General features: G+C 41.0%; 1 protein-coding gene and 1 pseudogene across 1 annotated transcript in view; one reads left to right on the plus strand and one right to left on the minus strand.

The window, feature by feature from the left end:
• EIF2AK2 (eukaryotic translation initiation factor 2 alpha kinase 2) overlaps positions 1-25,359 on the minus strand; it is a 515,830-nt gene that overhangs the window by 141,582 nt on the left and 348,889 nt on the right. The gene's annotated exons all lie outside the window — the stretch shown is intronic.
• LOC147707994 (endogenous retrovirus group V member 1 Env polyprotein-like) overlaps positions 1-25,359 on the plus strand; it is a 40,972-nt pseudogene that overhangs the window by 13,177 nt on the left and 2,436 nt on the right.

Raw genomic sequence — 25,359 nt, forward strand, 5'->3', positions numbered from 1 at the left:
CCATTTTTCCATAGGGCGCTCTAGAGGGAGGCTATAAAATAGGAGTCAAGGTGAATGGGGATGAGCCTGTGGGTTTTATGAATGTAGTACACAAGTATGTTTTAATTAAAACTATCCATCCCTCTCGTGACTGGCACTTTCTTTCACTTTTGTGTTTGTGTTTGTGCGCTGTAGTATGAGCTTATGTTAGTTAATGCTGTTGTGTGTGTACGTGTTGCTGGCATTTATAATAATTAGTGTATGTTTCGGAACAAGCATGTAGTCAAAAGAGCCGTTGTGGGTGCATAACGGCTAAATGTGCACAACGAGCATGCTCTGTGTTTTTGTTGCGTTTGTAGGATCAAAGGTTTTAATCCTTCCCTTGCCCCAAGGAAAAGTCACACTAGCTGATGTGCGCGACTTGGAAGTGTGAATGTTTGAATGTGTATGCAGATGAAGTTTCGACATTGGCGCGACAGTAGACTTCCCTGGGCAACTCCCTTAATCGCACATAAGAGTTCGCTCTCAACTGACAAAGCAAACGACATTTCTTCCCTTACTGTAATTCGACTTCAACTGTCTGCTCCAAGTTACCCTTACAAATGGCATATATAAAGCTGTCAAAGTATAAAAAGTTGGCCTTTTAAAAGTACAACTCTTGTAATATTCATGCTCAAACTTGTGACGTTATGTTTATTAGGAAAATACAGAACTTTGCTGAGGATGCGTCCCTTAATGTGTGTGTGGCTACTTTGAAATCCTGTAATCGTTGTTCTTGGTGTGTGTGTGTACGGGTTGTAGAATGAGAAATATGGTGGCTGATTTGTCTGGCAATACATAAATGTAGAGACAGATGTGGCGAAATGGTATGAGCTTATGTATGGTGCTGAATGGGACAGAGGCTGGATGCAATATTTGCCCTTAAAGTGGTGTCGTTATTTTTATTAGGAAAATCGTGAGCATTGCTGAGGATGCGGCCCTTGAATGTGTCTGTGGGTAGTTTTAAATGCTGGAATTGTTGTTGCTGTGTGTGTACGTGTTGTAAATACAGAACTTTGCTGCGGATGCGTCCCTTAATGTGTGTGTGGCTACTTTTAAATCCTGTAATCGTTGTTCTTGGTGTGTGTGTACGTGTTGTAGAATGAGAAAGATGGTGGTTATCCCAATGAAGGCAACATAGGAAATCTTTCAATGAAGGCAACATAGGAAATCTTTAGTCTGTGCAAGCGTAGACGTACAATCCCCCAATTTTACATACCACGCTCTAGAGGGAGGCTGTGAAATAGTAGGCATGGTATGTAAACTATAGGAGTTTTGTTAAAAAAGCATCACGTTTCCAGTGTTAGTATTTTCTTTCAGTGGGATTTTTTATTTTTTTGGTTTGTTGGGGTTCTTGGGCTAACACCCGGCTCGCATCCTGCTGTTCAAAATTAGCACATCCCCAAAGGAACTTGACAAGTGATTACAATCTTGACGACGGCGCTTAAAGTACTCTAGCATCCTGTAGTTTTGTTGACGAAAGCCTTGGAGTCTGTGGCCTGTGTGTTTATGTAAATGGAATTGAAGAGTGGTCCGAGCAGGTCCGACGTATTGTTGGGGGTTAGGGCGGGTTGCGAGGACTGTTTAGTCACGTGGATGTGATAGAGGCTCTGTGATGTCACGCTGTGTAGAGGGAGGGGGAGGGAAATAGTAGGCCCGCTGAATGGGACTGAGTCTGTGTCTTTTATTTCGTTTATAATCATGTCAAAATATTAAATGTTTTTTAGGTGCAATGCTATAGATACAATCGCTAATTTTTGCGTAGCACGCTGTAGAGGGAGGGGGGGAAATAGTAGGCCCGCTGAATGGGAGTGAGTCTGTGTCTTTTTTTCGTTTATAATGTCAAAATATGAAATGTTTTTTAGGTGCAATGCTATAGATACAATCGCTATTTTTTGCGTTGCACGCTGTAGAGGGAGGGGGGGGAATAGTAGGCCTGCTGATTGGGGAATGTACACGGCGATGTAGCTTGTAATTCGTCTGTGATTATTTGTTTTTGTCGACGATTTCAGTTTCAAGTCTTTCGTTTATTGTGTTGTGAGAGCCTGGCTGTGTGCAGGGACAGAGAGGGGAGGTGCTGGCGTCTGGGGAGGGGGAGTTGAATTGCGAGCCTGGCTGTGTCCGGGAAGAGAGAGGGGAGGTGCTGGCGTTTGTGGGTTGGGGAAGAGATGACGAAGGCTGTAGAAAAGTTTGTTAACAAATAAGTATGTTTCATTGTCCCAAAAAAGAGATTTGTGCAAGTTAGAGTTCAAGACGAAAATCATTTCTGCTGGGCAATAGGTCTTGTTATTGGTAAGACTTTCGTGTGGCAGACAGTTTCACGGAAGACAAGCAGTGCTAGAGTGGTGGTAGAGAGAGTGGTGAGGGGGCGGATCGGGAGGGGCGTCGTGAGGGGGAGTGGAATTGCGAGGCTGGCTGTGTCCGGGAAGAGAGAGGGGAGGTGCTGGCGTTTGTGGGTTGGGGAACAGATGTCGAAGGCTCTAGAAGAAATGCGACACGGCAGGCAGGGGAGGGGGCGGAGCGGGGGTGTGGGAGGGATGCGCCTGAGGGGAAAAACATGCAAGGCAGACGGCTGCAGGCAGGCATTTATTTTCAAAACGTTTTTTATGCAACATAACTTTGCCTTTAAACACTAAATACATAATATTACTCTTATACTGTTAGGAGGGGGAGTTGAATTGCGAGCCTGGCTGTGTCCGGGAAGAGAGAGGGGAGGTGCTGGCGTTTGTGGGTTGGGGAAGAGATGTCGAAGGCTGTAGAAAAGTTTGTTAACAAATAAGTATGTTTCATTGTCCCAAAAAAGAGATTTGTGCAAGTTAGAGTTCAAGACGAAAATCATTTCTGCTGGGCAATAGGTCTTGTTATTGGTAAGACTTTCGTGTGGCAGACAGTTTCACGGAAGACAAGCAGTGCTAGACTGGTGGTAGAGAGAGTGGTGAGGGGGCGGATCGGGAGGGGCGTCGTGAGGGGGAGTGGAATTGCGAGCCTGGCTGTGTCCGGGAAGAGAGAGGGGAGGTGCTGGCGTTTGTGGGTTGGGGAACAGATGTCGAAGGCTGTAGAAGAAATGCGACAAGGCAGGCAGGGGAGGGGGCGGAGCGGGGGTGTGGGAGGGATGCGCCTGAGGGGAAAAACATGCAAGGCAGGCGGCTGCAGGCAGGCATTTATTTTCAAAACGTTTTTTATGCAACATAACTTTGCCTTTAAACACTAAATACATAATATTACTCTTATACTGTTAATAAAAAAAAAAGTTTGCATTTAGAACACCCCTCCCCCCAAAAAAGACGGACTTCTTTCAGAATGTATTAAAACAACCCAACTCAAAGATGGCTCTGTGTTCCTCGAATGCATTTGGTTGGCACCTGCACGGCCTGTCGGCCTGGAAAAGAATTTTCATTTCGGGATACAATTTTTTTCGTGAATGGTATGTGTCTTTGTTAGCAGCGGGGAGAGGTGCGACACGGCAGGCAGGGGAGGAGAGTAGGAGGAGGAGGGGGGAGGAGAGTAGGAGGAGGAGGGGGGAGGAGAGTAGGGGAGGCACGGCCTAGCGGCCGTGCAATCAAGAAGTGAGGGGGCGGAGCTGGGGGAGGCTGTGACAGAGAGAGTAGGCAAGGCAGGCGGCTGGGGGCATGTGCACGCGCTTTTAAGCTCATTGCGCATGCGCATTGAGCTTAAATTTCTCGTGCACTGCAAGGAATCGCCACGATTCCTTGCAAGTTGGTTAAAGAGTGGATAAGCCCCCATAGTCTCGCAAGCTCGATGCGCATGCGCATCGACAGGCGAGACCTAAAAAAGGGAGGGATGCCTCTTTTTCCTTTCCCATTCTCTTATAATGGAACTTGTGAAGCCTGGTTCGCCCTAAAAACAGCTGACGATACTACCCTCACCTCCTGCCCTGACGGAAATAATTCATGCAAGAATGGGTGGCCTTGGGGGGATTTAAACAAGGTACTCAATACTGCCTGTTACCCTAATAAGGAGGGAGATCCTCAGGCGACAGGTACAGTCCTAGAAAGTGAAGAATACAAGCAAGGGAGCATGACCATGTCCTACAAGATGTTAAATACCAAACCTAAAAAGAATGCTGGTCCCCCTTCCATCTAGGTCTCACCAGTAAAAGGACACCTGTGCATCCAGAAAAATGGCTCTGTTCCATTAGGACACAGTGACTGTCATACCACTATAAGTTTTGAAGACAGAGGGAAGTCCTCATTTCTAGCATCTCGCCATACTTGTTTCGTCTGTGGCCAAACGGCCTATGTGCAGCTGCCCTTGAACTGGGGGGAACTTGCTATATAGCATTTCTGTTACCCCCTGTCTTTGTGGCCCCATCCACTTACCACCGAGACCTCCTAGTGCCCCATGTCAGACATAAAAGAACGATCGATACCTCCGTGGTTGACCAAACGGAAACCTCATGGGAACAGTATACAGATTTTAACAAAGGGTTCTTCTTCTTTGTTGGCCCTGTACAGAACAGCAAGCTTATACGCAGGTTGACAAGGACCTTAGAGGCTGTTGTAAACCAGACGGCATCTGCCCTGGGGAGCTTAACCCAGGAGCAGTCTGCCATACGATTGGTTACTCTCCAAAATCGCCTTGTCCTTGACATCATCTTGGCCGACAGAGGCGGAGCCTGTAAAATTATAGGCTCTAGCTGCTGTATATTTATTCCTGATAATTCCCCATCTGTATACACGGCCATAACAAAATTACACAAGATAGCCGTAAGTTTACATCAAGAACCTGGCACTTGGACGTGGTCTGACTGGTTCTGGAAGATGATATCGTCCTGGGGATGGCAACTGCTGTCAGCAGCAGGTATAATATTCCTGATAATAACTGGATGCTGCCTTTGCATCCAATGTGGCCCTGCCCTGTGCGGTCTATGCGCTGCAAAATGCATTCCTAAACCACTTGTCCAGCAGAGAGAAAGGGAAAGAATCATGTTACAAGAATGTATAAATGATCTCATGCAAATTGAGATATAATGTAGGTACACTCTGGGGGCAAGGAGGGAATGTGGAAATAAAATCTATAATTATGCCCCTTCGCTGCCCTCTGCGCGATCTAATTATGCCCCTTTGCGCGATCCCCTTTGCGCCATTAATAATTGCCCACATTAAAAGTCGGCACCATTTTGTTTTTAATTCACCCTTTGGTGTCCCAAGACATGAAGCACAAGCACGACACCCCTGCACCTGGTCTTCCTCATTTTCACCATCTGTCTCTGTGGTTTCTGCCAAGTCCGGGAAACCAGTACATGAGTTCCTGGCCCCCCCGCAGAGATGGTTCATGTTTCTGACATGAAGCACGAGCACAAACCCCAAATGAGGAAGCCTTCCCCTTCCAACTGTCAGACTATTTCACATCGCAAGTCCCCTCACGAAGCCTAAGACACGCCCCCATTTCTTCACACTCTGCTCCTCTTGCTGATCTTTGTTCCTCTATCTGCCACGACCTGTTTGTTCCTCTATTTTGCCTGGTGACCAAGACTGTATAAAATGTTCTGCTGTCAAAATAAACACCCCATTTCAAGAGAGGGACTTGAGAGATTGCTCCTGTGCCTGCTTGGTGCTGGAAGCGCTCCCCTTAACTCAAGTTATTGGTCTCCTCCTCCTTCATTTGAGCACCACGGACTCCTCGCTTTGCATTGACAAGAAATTATGATTTATTAAGCATAGAAATTCAGAAATGAGGTAATAAGTAAATTTAATTTACCACACCACTACCCTGCAAACATGACTACTACTTTAAAAACCATAGAAATTCACTGAAAAACCCAAAGGTTTCAGGGACGTTGTAGTTAGGAATTAGCATTTTAAAAATCTTAGAAATTCACAGAAAAAACAAAGGTTACAGGGATGTTACAATTAGGAATTTGCATTTAAAAAACCCTAGAAATTCACTACAAAACCCAAAGGTTACAGGGACACTATAGTTAGGTTCAGATTTTATTCATGCAAAACTAGAGAAATTCAGCCGTTATAGTTAGCCAGTTAACTATAATTCGCGCCCCTGCAATACACTGCTTATGACCTCACATATTACATCACTTCTTACATGGTCAGTGACATCACTGATGACATCTCAAATGACATCACTGATTACATCATCCAGTGACTGTGACTATAAAATGCTTATGAATGTTAAATATATATACCAAGGTGTACTGGTGAATCAGTGGGTGTATAAGTGACTGTGTGGATGACTTTGTGGGTGCAAGACTGACTGTATAAGTGATTGATTAGGTGTCTCGGTGAATGTATGAGTGAGTGATTGGTTGTGTGAATGTGTGTATCTGTCAGTTGATGTCTAAGTGGGTGTATGAGTGTGTTAGTGGGTATGTGAATGGCAATATGTGTGATTGATTGGCTGTCTGACTACCTCTATGGGTGTCTGTGTGTGTGGGTGAGGATGCATGTGACTGCCTGTATGAATGAGTGAGTGGGTGAGTCAGTGGCTGTATGGGGTACTGTGTGCGTGTGTGAGAAGTTGTATGGGTGGGTGAGTGAGTGTATGTATGGCTGTGTATATGATTGAGTACATGTGCCAGTATGGGTGAGTAACTGGGTATGTGAAAGGCAGCATAGAGGTGTGACGGGGTATATGAGTGACTGTATGCGTGAGTGACTGAATGTGAGTGGCTATATGGACGAGTGCATGCTTCTGGCAGTGACTGTATAGGTGAGTGATTATGTGTTACTATTTGTAAGTGTGTGTATGTGTAACTTTTTTGGTGATTACGTTGCTGTCTGATTGACTGTATGGGTGAGTGTTTAGGTTTGTAAGTAGTTCTATGGGAGACTCACTCAGTGTGTGAGTGCCTGTATGGGTGCATGAGTGAATATGTGAATGGCTGTATTAGTGAGTGAGTGGGTGTATGAGTGGCAGTATGGGTGAGCGAGTGGATGCATGTGTAGATCTATGAATCAGTGAGTGGGTGTGTAAGTACTGGTATGGCTCTGTGAATCAGTTTGTGAATGGTTGTGTGGGAGTGGCAGTGGGTGTACAAAAGATTCTATAGGGATGTGAGTGGGTACGTCATAGATGCTGTGGATGATGTCATTTGAGATGTCATCAGTGATGTCACTAACCGTGTAAGGAGTGATGTAATATGTGAGGTCATGAGCAGTGCATTGCGGGGGCGCGAGTTATAGTTAACTCAGCTAACTATAACAACTAAATTTCTCTGTTTTTGTATGGGTAAATTCTGACCTTAACTATAACGCCTCTCTAACCTTTGTTTTTTTGTGTGGGGACCTGATACCTACTTAAGGATATGAAATGCTGTGATATCACTGAAGCACACTGAACTTACAAAAAACAAATAACTGCCCACACAGCAGGACTACATGTTCCATCAAACATTGCAGGGACACGTGATGTTGATTGTTCCTGCGCAGTGATGTGGATAATAAATACCTGTGAAACACCTTGTGAGTATCAGCGGTGTTTCTGAAAGCTGAAACAAAACAACAAACTGGTGGGTAGAGGGTCCCAGGGAATATTTAATGACCCCACAGTTATAGTCCCCTGAACACAAGCACAACTAAACAACAAGATAACTGTGGGTCAACAAAGGTGTGTCTTGTATGGCGTGTGTCTGGGTGGCTGCGTGTGTGTTAAGCAAATTGTTAAAGCAGCACACAACAAAGTATCGCACTAGATGGGAAGATATCCATCAGTTGATCGTCCTTTACCGCCCAGGCAACTCGTCTCACCAATCACTTCCTAGAAGTCAACCAGAAACCTACTGATTTTCAATGGACAGTACTGGAGCAACCACAGATCCCTACTCATATTACAGATGTTTCCAAATACCTCTTCAAGATCGAACAAAAATGGGTATATAAACTTAATACAGACAAGGCTGGCTTGAACGAAGACATCCCTTGGATGTCCCTTTAATATCGTTCACATTGGAGTACTTAATGAATGAGGTACAGCGCTTGCTTCCAATCACTTATACCTTAAGATCTCTGATGAAAAATACGTCGACATAGGCAATCACGATTAAACTACCCACGTCTCTGGCTTAGCTCATCGACACCCATTTTGCAATGATTTGTTGTTTCTGTCTTAATATCAACATAGCTAGCTTAATTACACACATACGTGGGTATTTAGGAATCACAACTGCCCTTCCCAGTCACCTACTTTATTTCAAACATCAACATAGCCAGCTGAATTGCACACACACGAGGGCATTTAGGAGACATGACTGCCCTTTCTATTTCAACATTCACATCCCATTGTGGAACACAATTATTGACCTGCTGTGCAATCCCCTGTGTTTCTGTATATAATCATACAAGAATTCGGCATGTTTTCAACAACAATTATCCAGGGTGAGGCAACTACATTTCCCGACATACTTAGTCGCCGAAATGTGACGTCATTGATTGACGTGTTTTTCCATCGTAAGGGATTCCCTCTAATCCGAATGAAATTAATCGAGATTAGATGGTCTCTAGTTTTTCACGTATATGTAACTTTGGTGATGCACCGCAATCATAATACTAAAATGCAGTTTAGTTCTATGTGTGCACCATAATATTGGTCGCTGAAACTTTCAGTCATATCACGACCTTTGCCACGAGCGGCGAGCAACCGGAACTACATGTACCGGCATGCTCAGCCGCCGTTTGATGACGCGTCTTGTGTCGATCACCAAAACAAACAAGTAATGGCATCTCACTATTTTTCGGCACCTCCCCGAGCAGCATAGACGGCTGCCGAGTGTACCGACAGGCAGGTAAGCCCTGGAGTTGTTGCCTCCTTGTACCGTTTTTAGCGGGTCGCGCTGTATATGCGCAGTAAGCGTGAGCAGGAACTGTGTTTCGCCAAGCAAGTCTAGGCTTCCGATTACACGGGGACAAAATACTGGCTACTTTGATGCGTATAATAATCTCCCAAATGATCATTCATCCAATGTGGGATCGCGACTAGATAACCAACCGTTTAGAACGCGATAAGCATAGTAATACTACTAAGCTTGCAGAGTCCTTTCTTGTGATCGGACCATAGTATTACCACAGTGATAATAGAAGGGCTACACACCTCTAGCTATTATCTACAAGAATTAATTGTTACAAATATAGTCCTTCACCCCTTTACTTCTATTCCAGAGTGATGAGAGACTTTGTGCTAACGACATTAAATCAAACATGAGGTACCATCCCCAAAGAGCACTATAGTTTGATTTGTTGTTTCTTGATTAAAATACAGTGACAGGTATATCTCGACTAGCCTTTTTGTAGCGCCCACATGTTAGGCTCTCGCAGTGTTTTATTGGCTTTACATCTCATTTCCTCTACATTTTAGAGCAGTGCACTATCTTCCTGAGCTGTGGCCAGGCGAGGAGTGGCACGTTCCTCTTACCGTATAGGTGAGCGAGAGGACTAAGGTTGATTAGTGACTGGCAATTGACTTATTAGGAATGCCAAATCATGAGTCGTGAAAGTATAATGACGTACACTAATCATGTAAATGTCGTTTTTATCTTTGTATGTGTCTATTTATTTGTGTCGTTTGTGTCTTGATGACGCCTTCCCTGGACTTCCCACACATACCTAGGAGGATCACCAGGGTTGATCAGGTGACAACTGTATCAAATACCTTTTTATCGCACATTGAGCAGTAGCAAATACTATAGGTCCTGATGAAGCGGGTGATACTCTTTTGATCTATAAACCGCAGAAACATGTCGACCACCATGAAAAACCAGTGACTACTAGGGTTACTCACTGGTAGTTTTGCACTGATTTATTTTTTAACCTTGGAAGCAAACAGCACCAGAATAAAGTTCCTCAGCGTTTACTATCCAATTTTAATATAGAGCACCTCTTTCTCTTTCCTTGTTTGATTTTTCACTCACTTTTTCTTGCACTGCTCCTCAGTTATCAAAAAATATCCACTTCACCGCGCATCACCCTTTCCCTTTTGAAGTGGCAACAACTCAGCTTCCATGTTATGGGAAAGGTTTCAAATGATGACAGGGCGGTAAAGGACGATCAACTGATGGATATCTTCCCATCTAGTGCGATACTTTGTTGTGTGCTGCTTTAACAATTTGCTTAACACACACGCAGCCACCCAGACACACGCCATACAAGACACACCTTTGTTGACCCACAGTTATCTTGTTGTTTAGTTGTCTCTGAAAGCTGCCCAGGAAGAAGGGGCCGCCGAGCCCCTAAACGCGTTGGCAAATGAAAAATGAATTCGGGGAATCTAATGCAAGCTGCTTTTCAGACCGGAAGGTGGGGGCGATGCTGTGTGCTTTCCTAAAAGCTTTGGAAACTTTGTTTTGAACATTTCTTGCACGGCTGTTTCCTGCCGTGGGGAGAGGCACCATCTCACAACATAAAGAGAGGCTGGGAGTGGAACTGTTCAGCTCCATTCAGCGCATCGCTCCATATGCTAATAATTAGCTTGTGATCAGGACCTGATACCTACTTAAGGATATGAAATGCTGTGATATCACTGAAGCACACTGAACTTACAAAAAACAAATAACTGCCCACACAGCAGGACTACATGTTCCATCAAACATTGCAGGGACACGTGATGTTGATTGTTCCTGCGCAGTGATGTGGATAATAAATACCTGTGAAACACCTTGTGAGTATCAGCGGTGTTTCTGAAAGCTGAAACAAAACAACAAACTGGTGGGTAGAGGGTCCCAGGGAATATTTAATGACCCCACAGTTATAGTCCCCTGAACACAAGCACAACTAAACAACAAGATAACTGTGGGTCAACAAAGGTGTGTCTTGTATGGCGTGTGTCTGGGTGGCTGCGTGTGTGTTAAGCAAATTGTTAAAGCAGCACACAACAAAGTATCGCACTAGATGGGAAGATATCCATCAGTTGATCGTCCTTTACCGCCCAGGCAACTCGTCTCACCAATCACTTCCTAGAAGTCAACCAGAAACCTACTGATTTTCAATGGACAGTACTGGAGCAACCACAGATCCCTACTCATATTACAGATGTTTCCAAATACCTCTTCAAGATCGAACAAAAATGGGTATATAAACTTAATACAGACAAGGCTGGCTTGAACGAAGACATCCCTTGGATGTCCCTTTAATATCGTTCACATTGGAGTACTTAATGAATGAGGTACAGCGCTTGCTTCCAATCACTTATACCTTAAGATCTCTGATGAAAAATACGTCGACATAGGCAATCACGATTAAACTACCCACGTCTCTGGCTTAGCTCATCGACACCCATTTTGCAATGATTTGTTGTTTCTGTCTTAATATCAACATAGCTAGCTTAATTACACACATACGTGGGTATTTAGGAATCACAACTGCCCTTCCCAGTCACCTACTTTATTTCAAACATCAACATAGCCAGCTGAATTGCACACACACGAGGGCATTTAGGAGACATGACTGCCCTTTCTATTTCAACATTCACATCCCATTGTGGAACACAATTATTGACCTGCTGTGCAATCCCCTGTGTTTCTGTATATAATCATACAAGAATTCGGCATGTTTTCAACAACAATTATCCAGGGTGAGGCAACTACATTTCCCGACATACTTAGTCGCCGAAATGTGACGTCATTGATTGACGTGTTTTTCCATCGTAAGGGATTCCCTCTAATCCGAATGAAATTAATCGAGATTAGATGGTCTCTAGTTTTTCACGTATATGTAACTTTGGTGATGCACCGCAATCATAATACTAAAATGCAGTTTAGTTCTATGTGTGCACCATAATATTGGTCGCTGAAACTTTCAGTCATATCACGACCTTTGCCACGAGCGGCGAGCAACCGGAACTACATGTACCGGCATGCTCAGCCGCCGTTTGATGACGCGTCTTGTGTCGATCACCAAAACAAACAAGTAATGGCATCTCACTATTTTTCGGCACCTCCCCGAGCAGCATAGACGGCTGCCGAGTGTACCGACAGGCAGGTAAGCCCTGGAGTTGTTGCCTCCTTGTACCGTTTTTAGCGGGTCGCGCTGTATATGCGCAGTAAGCGTGAGCAGGAACTGTGTTTCGCCAAGCAAGTCTAGGCTTCCGATTACACGGGGACAAAATACTGGCTACTTTGATGCGTATAATAATCTCCCAAATGATCATTCATCCAATGTGGGATCGCGACTAGATAACCAACCGTTTAGAACGCGATAAGCATAGTAATACTACTAAGCTTGCAGAGTCCTTTCTTGTGATCGGACCATAGTATTACCACAGTGATAATAGAAGGGCTACACACCTCTAGCTATTATCTACAAGAATTAATTGTTACAAATATAGTCCTTCACCCCTTTACTTCTATTCCAGAGTGATGAGAGACTTTGTGCTAACGACATTAAATCAAACATGAGGTACCATCCCCAAAGAGCACTATAGTTTGATTTGTTGTTTCTTGATTAAAATACAGTGACAGGTATATCTCGACTAGCCTTTTTGTAGCGCCCACATGTTAGGCTCTCGCAGTGTTTTATTGGCTTTACATCTCATTTCCTCTACATTTTAGAGCAGTGCACTATCTTCCTGAGCTGTGGCCAGGCGAGGAGTGGCACGTTCCTCTTACCGTATAGGTGAGCGAGAGGACTAAGGTTGATTAGTGACTGGCAATTGACTTATTAGGAATGCCAAATCATGAGTCGTGAAAGTATAATGACGTACACTAATCATGTAAATGTCGTTTTTATCTTTGTATGTGTCTATTTATTTGTGTCGTTTGTGTCTTGATGACGCCTTCCCTGGACTTCCCACACATACCTAGGAGGATCACCAGGGTTGATCAGGTGACAACTGTATCAAATACCTTTTTATCGCACATTGAGCAGTAGCAAATACTATAGGTCCTGATGAAGCGGGTGATACTCTTTTGATCTATAAACCGCAGAAACATGTCGACCACCATGAAAAACCAGTGACTACTAGGGTTACTCACTGGTAGTTTTGCACTGATTTATTTTTTAACCTTGGAAGCAAACAGCACCAGAATAAAGTTCCTCAGCGTTTACTATCCAATTTTAATATAGAGCACCTCTTTCTCTTTCCTTGTTTGATTTTTCACTCACTTTTTCTTGCACTGCTCCTCAGTTATCAAAAAATATCCACTTCACCGCGCATCACCCTTTCCCTTTTGAAGTGGCAACAACTCAGCTTCCATGTTATGGGAAAGGTTTCAAATGATGACAGGGCGGTAAAGGACGATCAACTGATGGATATCTTCCCATCTAGTGCGATACTTTGTTGTGTGCTGCTTTAACAATTTGCTTAACACACACGCAGCCACCCAGACACACGCCATACAAGACACACCTTTGTTGACCCACAGTTATCTTGTTGTTTAGTTGTCTCTGAAAGCTGCCCAGGAAGAAGGGGCCGCCGAGCCCCTAAACGCGTTGGCAAATGAAAAATGAATTCGGGGAATCTAATGCAAGCTGCTTTTCAGACCGGAAGGTGGGGGCGATGCTGTGTGCTTTCCTAAAAGCTTTGGAAACTTTGTTTTGAACATTTCTTGCACGGCTGTTTCCTGCCGTGGGGAGAGGCACCATCTCACAACATAAAGAGAGGCTGGGAGTGGAACTGTTCAGCTCCATTCAGCGCATCGCTCCATATGCTAATAATTAGCTTGTGATCAGGACCTGATACCTACTTAAGGATATGAAATGCTGTGATATCACTGAAGCACACTGAACTTACAAAAAACAAATAACTGCCCACACAGCAGGACTACATGTTCCATCAAACATTGCAGGGACACGTGATGTTGATTGTTCCTGCGCAGTGATGTGGATAATAAATACCTGTGAAACACCTTGTGAGTATCAGTGGTGTTTCTGAAAGCTGCCCAGGAAGAAGGGGCCGCCGAGCCCCGAAACGCGTTGGCAAATGAAAAATGAATCCGGGGAATCTAATGCAAGCTGCTTTTCAGACCGGAAGGTGGGGGCGATGCTGTGTGCTTTCCTAAAAGCTTTGGAAACTTTGTTTTGAATATATATATATATATATATATATATATATACATATACATATACATATATACATATACATATATACATATATACATATATATATATATATATATATATATATATATATATATATATATATATATATATATATATATATATATATATTACCTACTTGCGGTCGCCAGTAGGTATATATAGTTAGGATTTTTTCTCTATGGGATTTTTGAAAATTCTATGTCTAATAACTTTGGCGTTTGTGGACGGAATTGGCTGAAATTTTCAGGAAAATGGAACATTTTGTTTCTGAGCAGCCCCTGACAATTTGGGGGGGTTTCATCAAGGGGGGGCCGAGAAAAAAGGGGGGTCCCAAAACGCGTTTTTCCCATGTTAATTTCCATAGGGCGGTTGGCCTCACTTTTAGCTCGAACGGCTGAATGGATTTGCACGAAACTTGGCAAAATTGTAGGGACTGTTAGCCCGATGTGCCTTTGCTAGGTCTCAATATATGTGCTCCAGTGGATTTTGAGTAATTTAGGTTAAAAAAAAGATATATATCTGGGCGGAGCCTAACCACACATCTGATCTGACTGGCTGTCAGCACTTCATCCAAGAAGTGTTGGCAGCCATCTTGGGACCAATATACATGATAGCACCTCATTAAAAAGCATTGTAGTTAATAGAGGGTTTTAGGACTTTAGTTACATTATAAATCATTTGTTGATGGTACCATACTCGTTTTAGGAATTGTGGTGGGTTCTAAGGTGATTTTACCATGTGAAAAAACCTTCTGCTGTGATATCATGAATATTGTTTGAAAGAAAACTAATATCTCATGATTTTCCCACAGTGGTTTGGAAGGGGATCTATAAGCTAAACTGAAAGCATATTTTCTGTAAATTCACATTATCTTTCTCAGTCATGTGAAAATGAAGTCTGACATTCTCAGTAAAACATAAACATACAACAAGGACAGAGACTGTCAGTTGATTCCTTTGTGTTCTACTGCAGCCTCCTAGAGTGTTCTAAAGAACAACTAGAGCGTTAAAAAGTCCTACTTATTACAAAGGTATGGCACACCTGAAGCCATCTTGATTGGAATAAAGTGGTAACTCTTAAAACATTTAATTTAAAAAGGAACAAAATGAGGGGGTATATTTTGCCATATGAATTATGATTAGTGCTTCAGAAAGAAAAATTAGGGATCATTTTGAGTGACTTCTCAAATCCTCTTCTATTTCATTAAAAAAATTCTGACATGCAGACTGAAACATGCACTTTGAATACCAGCAGCAGACGTCCCTGGTGAGCAGTAGCTTTACTACAGTGATCTAATGTGCAACTAGAGTGCTAACATTCAGAATTTATGGCAAATGTGTGACACATCTGAATGCCTTCTTGATGGAACCAAAGTAAACAAGCATTGAAAATGCAATAGATCTCGCCCTCGTTTAAGTTAAAGCCATTCTGTTTGTAATGAGGTGGCTTTTTAGCTTTGCTTTTATTAGTGTTTTTTCAACTTTCATGTAAATAACATGCATCTGTATGCATATAAGTATATGTATGCATGCATTTATGTTTGTATTTATATAGATATACAGATGATATATGTTTATATATGTATGTATATATATATATTCACTGAAAAAACCATAGGCTATAGACCATATATAGTTAGGAATTAGCATTTACAAAACCTTGAAAATTCACTGAAAAAACCATAGGTTATAGACCATATATAGTTAGGAATTAGCATTTACAAAACCTTGAAAATTCACTGAAAAAACCATAGGTTATAGACCATATATAGTTAGGAATTCGCATTTACAAAACCTTATTTTACTCACACAAAACCATTGAAATTCCATATATAGTTAGTTGCACTAACTATATATCGCGCACCCGCAATCCACTGCTGATGATGTCACATATTACATCATTCATGACATGGTCAGTGACATCACTGATGACATCTCAAATGACATCACTGATGACATCACTGATGACATCTCATTTGACATTACTGATCACATCACTGATGATATCATTCATGTGATAATACGATGAACCTCTTCAGACTCTAATATAACCTTAGATACAATCAGTGTAAACAGACACTCACAGACTGTCACTCATCCATGGAGTTACTCACACACCTAGTCAGTCATGCAAAGAATCAATCACACCTCCATTTCCTCAACTATACAGTTATACAAACTTTACTTATTCAAACATATACTAACACATATTTACTCTCTTATACAATCCCTGATACAAGTTCACAATGATCCATACAGCCACTCACACATTCACTGGCTCTTATGCACAGTTATTTATATATGTCAACTCTCACATGTACTGTGTTTTACATATGTACTTACTTTGACATGTAGCACTGAGATATCCATTCACTCACCAATACACTCATGCACACAGTCAACCGCCCATACAGCTGTTTCCACATGCACTTTTGAAACCATACATCTAGTGAATCAACTGCTCACACATCTATGCACAGAGTCATACACCTCCGAGCCACCCACACAGACACTCAGTCTCCCATACAAATACTTGGGCAACCAATCAATAACCCATATAGTTACTCATATAGCTACTTATCAACACATGCAACAGTTTACAGAACAACAGACATAATGATGCACAAATTAAGACAGTTTAGTCACTAACCCATGCACTCAGTGAGACACATTTAATCACTCACTCATACAGTCAGTCATGCACCTACTAAATCCTTCATCCAGACACTTATACATCCACTCATTCTTCAATATGTAAGACATATTTTAACTTTACAGAAACATACAGTCACTGGATGTTGTCATCAGTGATGTCATCAGTGATGTCATTTGAGATGTCATCAGTGATGTCATCAGTGATGTCACTGACCATGTCATGAATGATGTAATATGTGACATCATCAGCAGTGGATTGCGGGTGCGCGATATATAGTTAGTGCAACTAACTATATATGGAATTTCAATGGTTTTGTGTGAGTAAAATAAGGTTTTGTAAATGCGAATTCCTAACTATATATGGTCTATAACCTATGTTTTTTTCAGTGAATATATATATATATATATATATATATATATATATATATATATATATATATATATATATATATATATATATATATATATATATATATATATATATATATATATATATATATATATATATATATATATGTGTGTTCACTGAAAAAAACATAGGTTATAGACCATATATAGTTAGGAATTAGCATTTACAAAACCTTAAAAATTCACTGAAAAAACCATAGGTTATAGACCATATATAGTTAGGGATTAGCATTTACAAAACCTTATTTTACTCGCACAAAACCATTGAAATTCGCATATATAGTTAGTTGCACTAACTATATATCGCGCACCCGCAATCCACTGCTGATGATGTCACATATTACATCATTCATGACATGGTCAGTGACATCACTGATGACATCTCAAAGGACATCACTGATGACATCACTGATGACAACATCCAGTGACTGTATGCTTCTGTAAAGTTAAAATATGTCTTACATATTGAAGAATGAGTGGATGTATAAGTGTCTGCATGAAGGATTTAGTAGGTGCATGACTGACTGTATGAGTGAGTGATTAAATGTGTCTCACTGAGTGCATGGGTTAGTGACCAAACTGTCTTAATTTGTGCATCATTATGTCTGTTGTTCTGTAAACTGCTGCATGTGTTGATCAGTAGCTATATGAGTAACTATATGGGTTATTGATTGGTTGCCCAAGTATTTGTATGGGAGACTGAGTGTGTGTGTGGGTGGCTGGGAGGGGTATGACTCTGTGCATAGATGTGTGAGCAGTTGATTCACTAGATGTATGGGTTCAAAAGTGCATGTGGAAACAGCTGTATGGGCGGTTGACTGTGTGCATAAGTGTATTGGTGAGTGAATGGATATCTCAGTGCTACATGTCAAAGTAAGTACATATATAAAACACAGTACATGTGAGAGTTGACATATATAAATAACTGTGCATAAGAGCCAGTGAATGTGTGAGTGGCTGTATGGATCATTGTGAACTTGTATCAGGGATTGTATAAGAGAGTAAATATGTGTTGGTATATGTTTGAATAAGTAAGGTGTGTATAACTGTATAGTTGAGGATATGGAGGTGTGATTGATTCTTTGCATGACTGACTACGTGTGTGAGTAACTCCATGGATGAGTGACAGTCTGTGAGTGTCTGTTTACACTGATTGTATCTAAGGTTATATTAGAGTCGGAAGAGGTTCATCGTATTATCACATGAATGATATCATCAGTGATGTGATCAGTAATGTCAAATGAGATGTCATCAGTGATGTCATTTGAGATGTCATCAGTGATGTCATTTGAGATGTCATCAGTGATGTCATCAGTGATGTCATTTGAGATGTCATCAGTGATGTCATCAGTGATGTCACTGACCAGGTCATGAATGATGTAATATGTGACATCATCAGCAGTGGATTGCGGGTGCGCGATATATAGTTAGTGCGACTAACTATATATGCGAATTTCAATGGTTTTGTGCGAGTAAAATAAGGTTTTGTAAATGCTAATCCCTAACTATATATGGTCTATAACCTATGGTTTTTTCAGTGAATATATATATATATATACTTATTGTATATGTGTGTGTATATGTCTGTGTGTGTGTTATATATTAAATATTGGATTCAGTTTATTTAATTAAATGAAACTTCTAATAAAATGTTTTAATTATTCAACCACATAAATTTGAATACATTGTACTAAGTAATAATTAAACATAAAAATGATAGTTAGGGAGGGAATTGTTTTTACATATTATTTTAAATAATAATTATAAATGTAATTAATACATTATTAATGTAATTACTTATTAAACATTTAATTTGATGGATTATTGTGCTGTAAGATTTAATATTTTTTAATTCTAGGTTAGTGATAATTATTTTAAGTTTAAACACCCAACAGCCCTACTGACGCCAGTCTTACTAATGGCAAGAACAGGTGAAAAGTTCTGTGCTGCTTTGTTTGAGTGCTACCACAATCTGTGTATATGTTTTTAAAACCTGTGGTTTGGGGAGTGAGTGCCCTGCACCGAGGGGTTGCTCCCTTGATGGATAAAGGCATCCGGTAATTTCCCATTTTCATTATTATACAGCATTGAAAGTCATCACTACCAAATAAGGTTGAGGTCCACTGAAAACCTTTAATGGAAGTGAAATATCATGATGTTAGGAAAGCACCTCCCTGAAAACTGAACTGTTTAAATGAAAAGAGATTATCTCATAAAAAAATTGTCAGTATTTTACTGTTAAATGAAGATTGAAAAATAAAATCAAAAAAGCAAGACCTACATGTTTCATGATACTATAGTGCCTTAGTGAATGCAAACTTACTGAAGGAAAATACTTGTGAAAATGTCTGTGCTGTTTTGTCTGAGCGCTACCACAATCTCTTTGTCGTTTTGACTTCTTTCCACTTTTGTATTATATAGTTAAATTGTTCCCAATCTATGATAAACATGTTGTCCACAACAGTTTTCTATGTGTTTAAAAATAGTTGACTCACAATTACTGGATCATTGTTCTGTCCGAATTACAATGCTACTTATTTTAAAATATTTTTAATTACCTTTAAATGTAGTTGTTTCTAAGGTATGCAGAGGCAGTTACTACATACATTATATATTTTTAGTGTGTTTTATCATTTCCTTAATTATAACTCTATAAAAACTTGATTTTAAAGTCAGTTCACATTCATGCATGGAGGTGCAACTACTGACTAAAGGAAGTGGAAGAATCAAAAGAAAAAAAGTAGGTAACAGCCTTTGTGTGGAAGGCCAACAGCTGACCACGGGCGGAAAGGTGTATGTTATTCCAGAGGTGGATCCAAACATGTCTACACTCATGGGAAAATGTCCCCAGGCCCAAACATCTTACATACGTCCTGGCAAGAATGCCTGTACAAACTACTGGATCTGGCAAGTCCTCTCAGAAAGATTTCAGAAATGGCACTTACGCCAAAGACACCAGCTCAATGATTGGCCATGACATTCTGGTGGAATGGGCCAGTGGGCTATTTGCTTCCTGGGCATTGCTAATGCACTTTGTTGAGAAAGGGACAAATCTTAATCAGACTGGATCACAAACTGGGCTACCTTGCGAAAACTTAAGGCAGGCTCTTGCTGAGAGATTCCTATTGGGGATCCCTTTGCAAAAGAACCAGGTCATTTTTTGACTACTTTCACAGACTTGGATAAGATGTTCAGCCGTCACCTTTTTGTCAGAGACTGATGGGGTAGGGGCCACACCTCTGGCCATTGAAGTTTTCAAAGGTTTTAACACAGGCAAGCTGTTGCATAAGTTACTACTATGGCACAGCTCTACAAGGTGTGCTTTCCCACCTACAGGTGAACATGGTTTAATGCATCAGCAATAAATGTGAAAGACAGATTATTGAAGCTCCACAAAACATTATTTGATGTGTATTTGACAAAAAAGCATTGCTTTTGGGTTACATACAATCCCATAAAGGGATCAGGGGCACAGTGAAAACAGCAACAAACCTTACTTTGTTATTTATCGTATCACACACTCTGTACTGAGAATGAATACTTTTAAGTTAAAAGCATTTATTACTACAGGAACAATCTGTTTATCAGCACATCTAAAACAACTACAGAGAATAATATAAAGACAGCAAGAAGGCACGTTATGAATAACAAGAATATAACGAACATTTCCAACATTGTTAAAATGTCATGAGAAAATGTAATCTATATCGTGACACCCTAATATCTATTTCCATGCGATATATCAAGAAAGCATGGAAGGCACCACAACTTGCAGTCTCGAGTTTCTTAGGGAGCAAAAGCTATCTTTATCAGCAGAGGTGCGAACACAACGTTCCCCACGAAGGGCAAAATGCGGTAGCTGTCAGTCAGTCTTCCACCAGGACTCAGCGTTATCAGCTTCAGGCAAAATGTAACATCTGCAAAGTGCGAAGTGTGACAGCAGTAGTTGAGACTGTCTCTGGCAGAATCTCTGGAGATAATCTGGGCAAAGTACCTCTCCTGACAAGTGATCAAGTAGTTGTCCTTATATACTAAACCTTATCAGAAGTTGGAATTTTGGCTATAAGTTTAAGAATGTCTGACAATTATTATGTGCATCAAAGTATGCATCCTAGATGTTTCCTTACCAACACAGGACGTCAATTCCAACTACACTATTTCGGTTATATGTCTGTACGTGCTCTTAATTAACCATGACATGGTGGAGAGTAGAAATTTGACCCAGACAAATGTTGCATTGATGGAAAAATGAAAAAAAGATATCTTGAGTGCCCAGAATTCACACAATTCCACACAGCTGTACACTAAGGCAATTAAAAAAGACAGAGGAAGCTGTGAGTAAAGAATAGTTTGAGACTCCTATAAAGCTTATATAAGGGAATGATCATTTAATGGGTAAAAGACTATAGATGAGAAGTATGAAAGCTTTAGGATGCTTTGCAGATACAGATATAGCAACTAGAAAATCTAATCTAAGACCTAGGTAGTTAGGTGCAGTTAATATAAACAGCTAAAAAAAGGAAGTAACTATTTGCAAGCAAGAATATAGGAGACTCATAGAAAATAAACAGGAGAAATGGGAAGCAAGAAAGATAGAGCAGTTCGAATTTGGGGAGAAGATTGGTAAGATGTTGGCATGGCGTGTAAGAACATAGGCCACCCGCAATATTATCAAATGTACCTCAGAGATTTCCATATCTTGGAATTCTCTTTGACCAAAATGATTCATGGGTCCAGGCAGTATCAGCAAAAAAACTAGCGTTTTCAAGCAGTATCAGCAAAAAAACTAGCGTTTTCAAGGACTACAACAGCCCTCGCTAATTTCTCAAAAAAACTGGGCAGGAGACTGCCAGTACAGCTTATCCAGATTTACAAAGCAAAATGTGTCTCTGTGGCCATGTACGGGCAGGGGTTGGGGTTGGGGTTGGGGTTTTTCCGGTGTCCACCCGATACAAATTGTGGAAAACACCTTTCTACGCTACCTTCTGACCGTTCCAAATGGCACATCTTCATATGTCTGCCATACATCTCTGACCTTATAAAAATGGAGCCTACACTTTTATGGCAACGGATTTGGACAAAGAAAGAGACAAAGCTAAACCGTGATATTCTAATAGATAGCTTGAAGCTGGAAGGAGCCATAAAAATCCCATGGTTAAGGTATGTCCGAGATTTCATGGGCGATCTAGGCCATACAGAATATTTTACTGATCCGAATACAATGCGGATGGTCAAGAGAAAGGATTTTAAAACAGAGAGCCTCCTGCTATTAGATACAAACAGAATGTCAAGTGAGATTATAAAGCCCACTGTCCAGCACAATCAGTTGATTTTAACAACTTTTTATATATAACCGTATTTAACATTGGCACCTAGTGGCTATGATAGGTTTTTATTGACTAGATTTAGGCTTGGAATCTTCCAAAAAATTGTACGTTTTCCAAAAATTAATGACTGGTCCCAAGAAATGCAATTGAGCCCCCGTGACAAACACTCAGAACAATCAACCATCCATGTTGTTCTATTTTGTATATTTTATAGTGAATTAAGGAAGGTATGGATTGTCACACTCTTAAAATCTTTGGGGATTAGACAATGTCACCCGGCTTTTATTGTTCTACAGTTGTTGGATAATGAACTTAGAGTCTGGAGGGTAATGATGTTTTTAAAGAAAGTGCTCAACCACAGGAAACGCATTGTAATATAAACACTGAGATTACACAGAATCTAATGAATACTATTCTTAATCATGAGTTTTACAATTAATTGTATATAAATTATTCTTACCCTTATTCTGTGTAATGAATGTATGTTTTTATGTGCTTTTATGATTGTCTGAAATAGCAATCGAATAAAGTTGTTTTGATTGATTGATTGATTGATTGATTGGTTATATGTCTGTATGTGCTCTTAATTAACCTTGACATGATGGAGAGTAGAAATTTGACCCAGACAAATGTCGCATTGATGGAAAAATGGAAAAAAGGTATTTTGAGTACCCGTACATCACCCAATTCCTACAGCTGTACACTAAGGCATTTAGAAAATAAACAGGAGAAATGGAAAGCCAGAAAGATTGAGCAGTTCGAATTTGGGGAGAAGATTGGTAAGATGTTGGCATGGCATGCAAGAACATAGACCACCCGCAATATTATCAAATATACCTCAGCGAATTCCACGGCACTCGCTGGGAAGGAGCGGGAGTTGGTACAGATGGAGGAAATCTGAGATGCCTTCCAGAGATGTGATCAACACTTATACAAGGATAATATGCTTACTGAAAACAAAGTGTTAGAAAGTGGTTAGGATCAATGCAATTGCCATGTCTTTCAGGTGACACCAGAGCAGAATTAGGGCAGTAGATAACTGAAGAAGAAGGCAGGGGAAACTGTTAAAGGAATTAGCAAGGGGAAGGCGGTTGGGCGAGATGGGATACCGGGGAAACTCTACAAAGGCATAAGTAGGAAGATTTGACCTGTAATAAAATCACTGTTTAATGGAATATTATTCTCAGGACTGCAGTCAGCACATTCATAGTATGAGGCAACCATCTCAGTAATTTTGAAACCCATTAGAAACCCTGAGGAATGTGAGTCTTTCTGACTTATATCCTTAGAAAAAACATTATAAATGTTTGGCGGGATAATGGCAAAAAGGTTGGGAGGGGTAGTAAGGAAAATGCTACTTACCCAGTATGCATCTGTTCTTGGCATGTAGAGCTGTAGAGTCACATGCTGTGCATAGATCGCTATCTAGTGTTGGGTCCAGATATTTGCACTTTGTTTTTCTTCGAAGAAGTCTTTCCAGTCAAGAGGTAGGTGACAACTCCTTTCAGTGATAGTGCGCATGGGCATCGACTCCATAGTTAGATTGTTTTCCCCCAGAGATTGATAATGGAGTAAGTAAGAGTAGTAAAAAGAGATGTCCATGACCCTGGGAGGCGGGTGGACACATGTGACTCTACAGCTCTACATGCCAAGAACAGATGAATACTACTGAGTAAGTAGCATTATCCGTTTGAGGCATGTGAGCTGTAGATGACATGCTGTGCATAGACTACAGGGCAGTTATCTCCCAAAGCGGTGGTTAACCTGTAGCTGCTGCGGTCGTTTGAAATGGTGTACGTAAAACTGCTTGGCCCACTAGCTTGCTGTCTTGCTAACAAACCTACACAATAGTGTTTTGTGAATGTACGAGGTGTAGACCATATTGCAGCTTTGCATATGTCATCTATAGGTATTTTTCCTAAGAATGTCATAGAAGCCCCCAGTTTGTGTGTAGAGTGTGCTCTAGGGGGAACTGTTAATGTTCGTTTCGCTTCTGCATAGCATATTTGAATGCACTTGATTATCAACCTTGCTTGCCTGATTTTGATATGGGATTGCCTTATGTGGTGGAGCAAAAGCGACAAAAAGTTGCTTTGTCTTACGGAAAGGTTTCGTCCTTTCTATGTGGTACAGCAATGCTCTTTTCACATCTAAGGTGTGTAAAGCATGTTCTGCCACAGAATCTGGTTGAGGGAAGAACACAGGCAACTCAACAGATTGTTTGATATGAAAGGCAGAAATTACTTTGGGTAGGAATTTAGGGTTGGTCGAAAGAACCACCTTTTTCTGACGTATCTGTAGTTAGTGCCTGAAGCTCACCCACTCTCCTCAGTGATGTGATAGCTATGAGGAAAGCTACCTTCCATGAGAGAAATTGCAGCTCCATCTGTGTAATGGCTCAAAGGGTGGACCCATTAGCCTGGTGAGAACAATGTTGAGATTCAACACTGGAGCAGGTGGATGTCTCGGGGGAATGACTCTAAGTCCCTCCATGAACGCTTTGATGACAGGCCCTCTTAAGAGAGATAGATGTTGTCTATTCTGGAGGTATGCAAGTATTGCAGCCAGATGCAAATATATGGATGTGTACGCTAAATTTGAACACTGCAGATGTAACAAATAACATATATTGTTTTGAACAGAACCATCATGTGGGGTTGATGTGATTGTTAGTGTAGCATATTACAAACCGCTTCCACTTTGCTGCATAGTAGGCTCTTTTTGTAGGACATCTAGCCTCTTTGATAATATTCATACTGTCTGATGGTAGATTAAGGTGCCAGATCGCCAGGTTGAGTTGACTGGGGTCTGGATGTCTTATGTCTCCATGGCTCTGTGTGAGGAGATTGGGTGTAAGACGTAGTTTTTAATGAGGAACTACTGGGAGCTCCAACAGAGTTGTGAACCAGAGTTGACATGCCAAAATGGGAGCAACTAGGATTAGTGTCA

The sequence above is a fragment of the Lissotriton vulgaris genome, chromosome 6 (assembly GCF_964263255.1).
Source record: "Lissotriton vulgaris chromosome 6, aLisVul1.2, whole genome shotgun sequence".
In the NCBI taxonomy this organism is placed as follows: Eukaryota; Metazoa; Chordata; class Amphibia; order Caudata; family Salamandridae; genus Lissotriton; species Lissotriton vulgaris.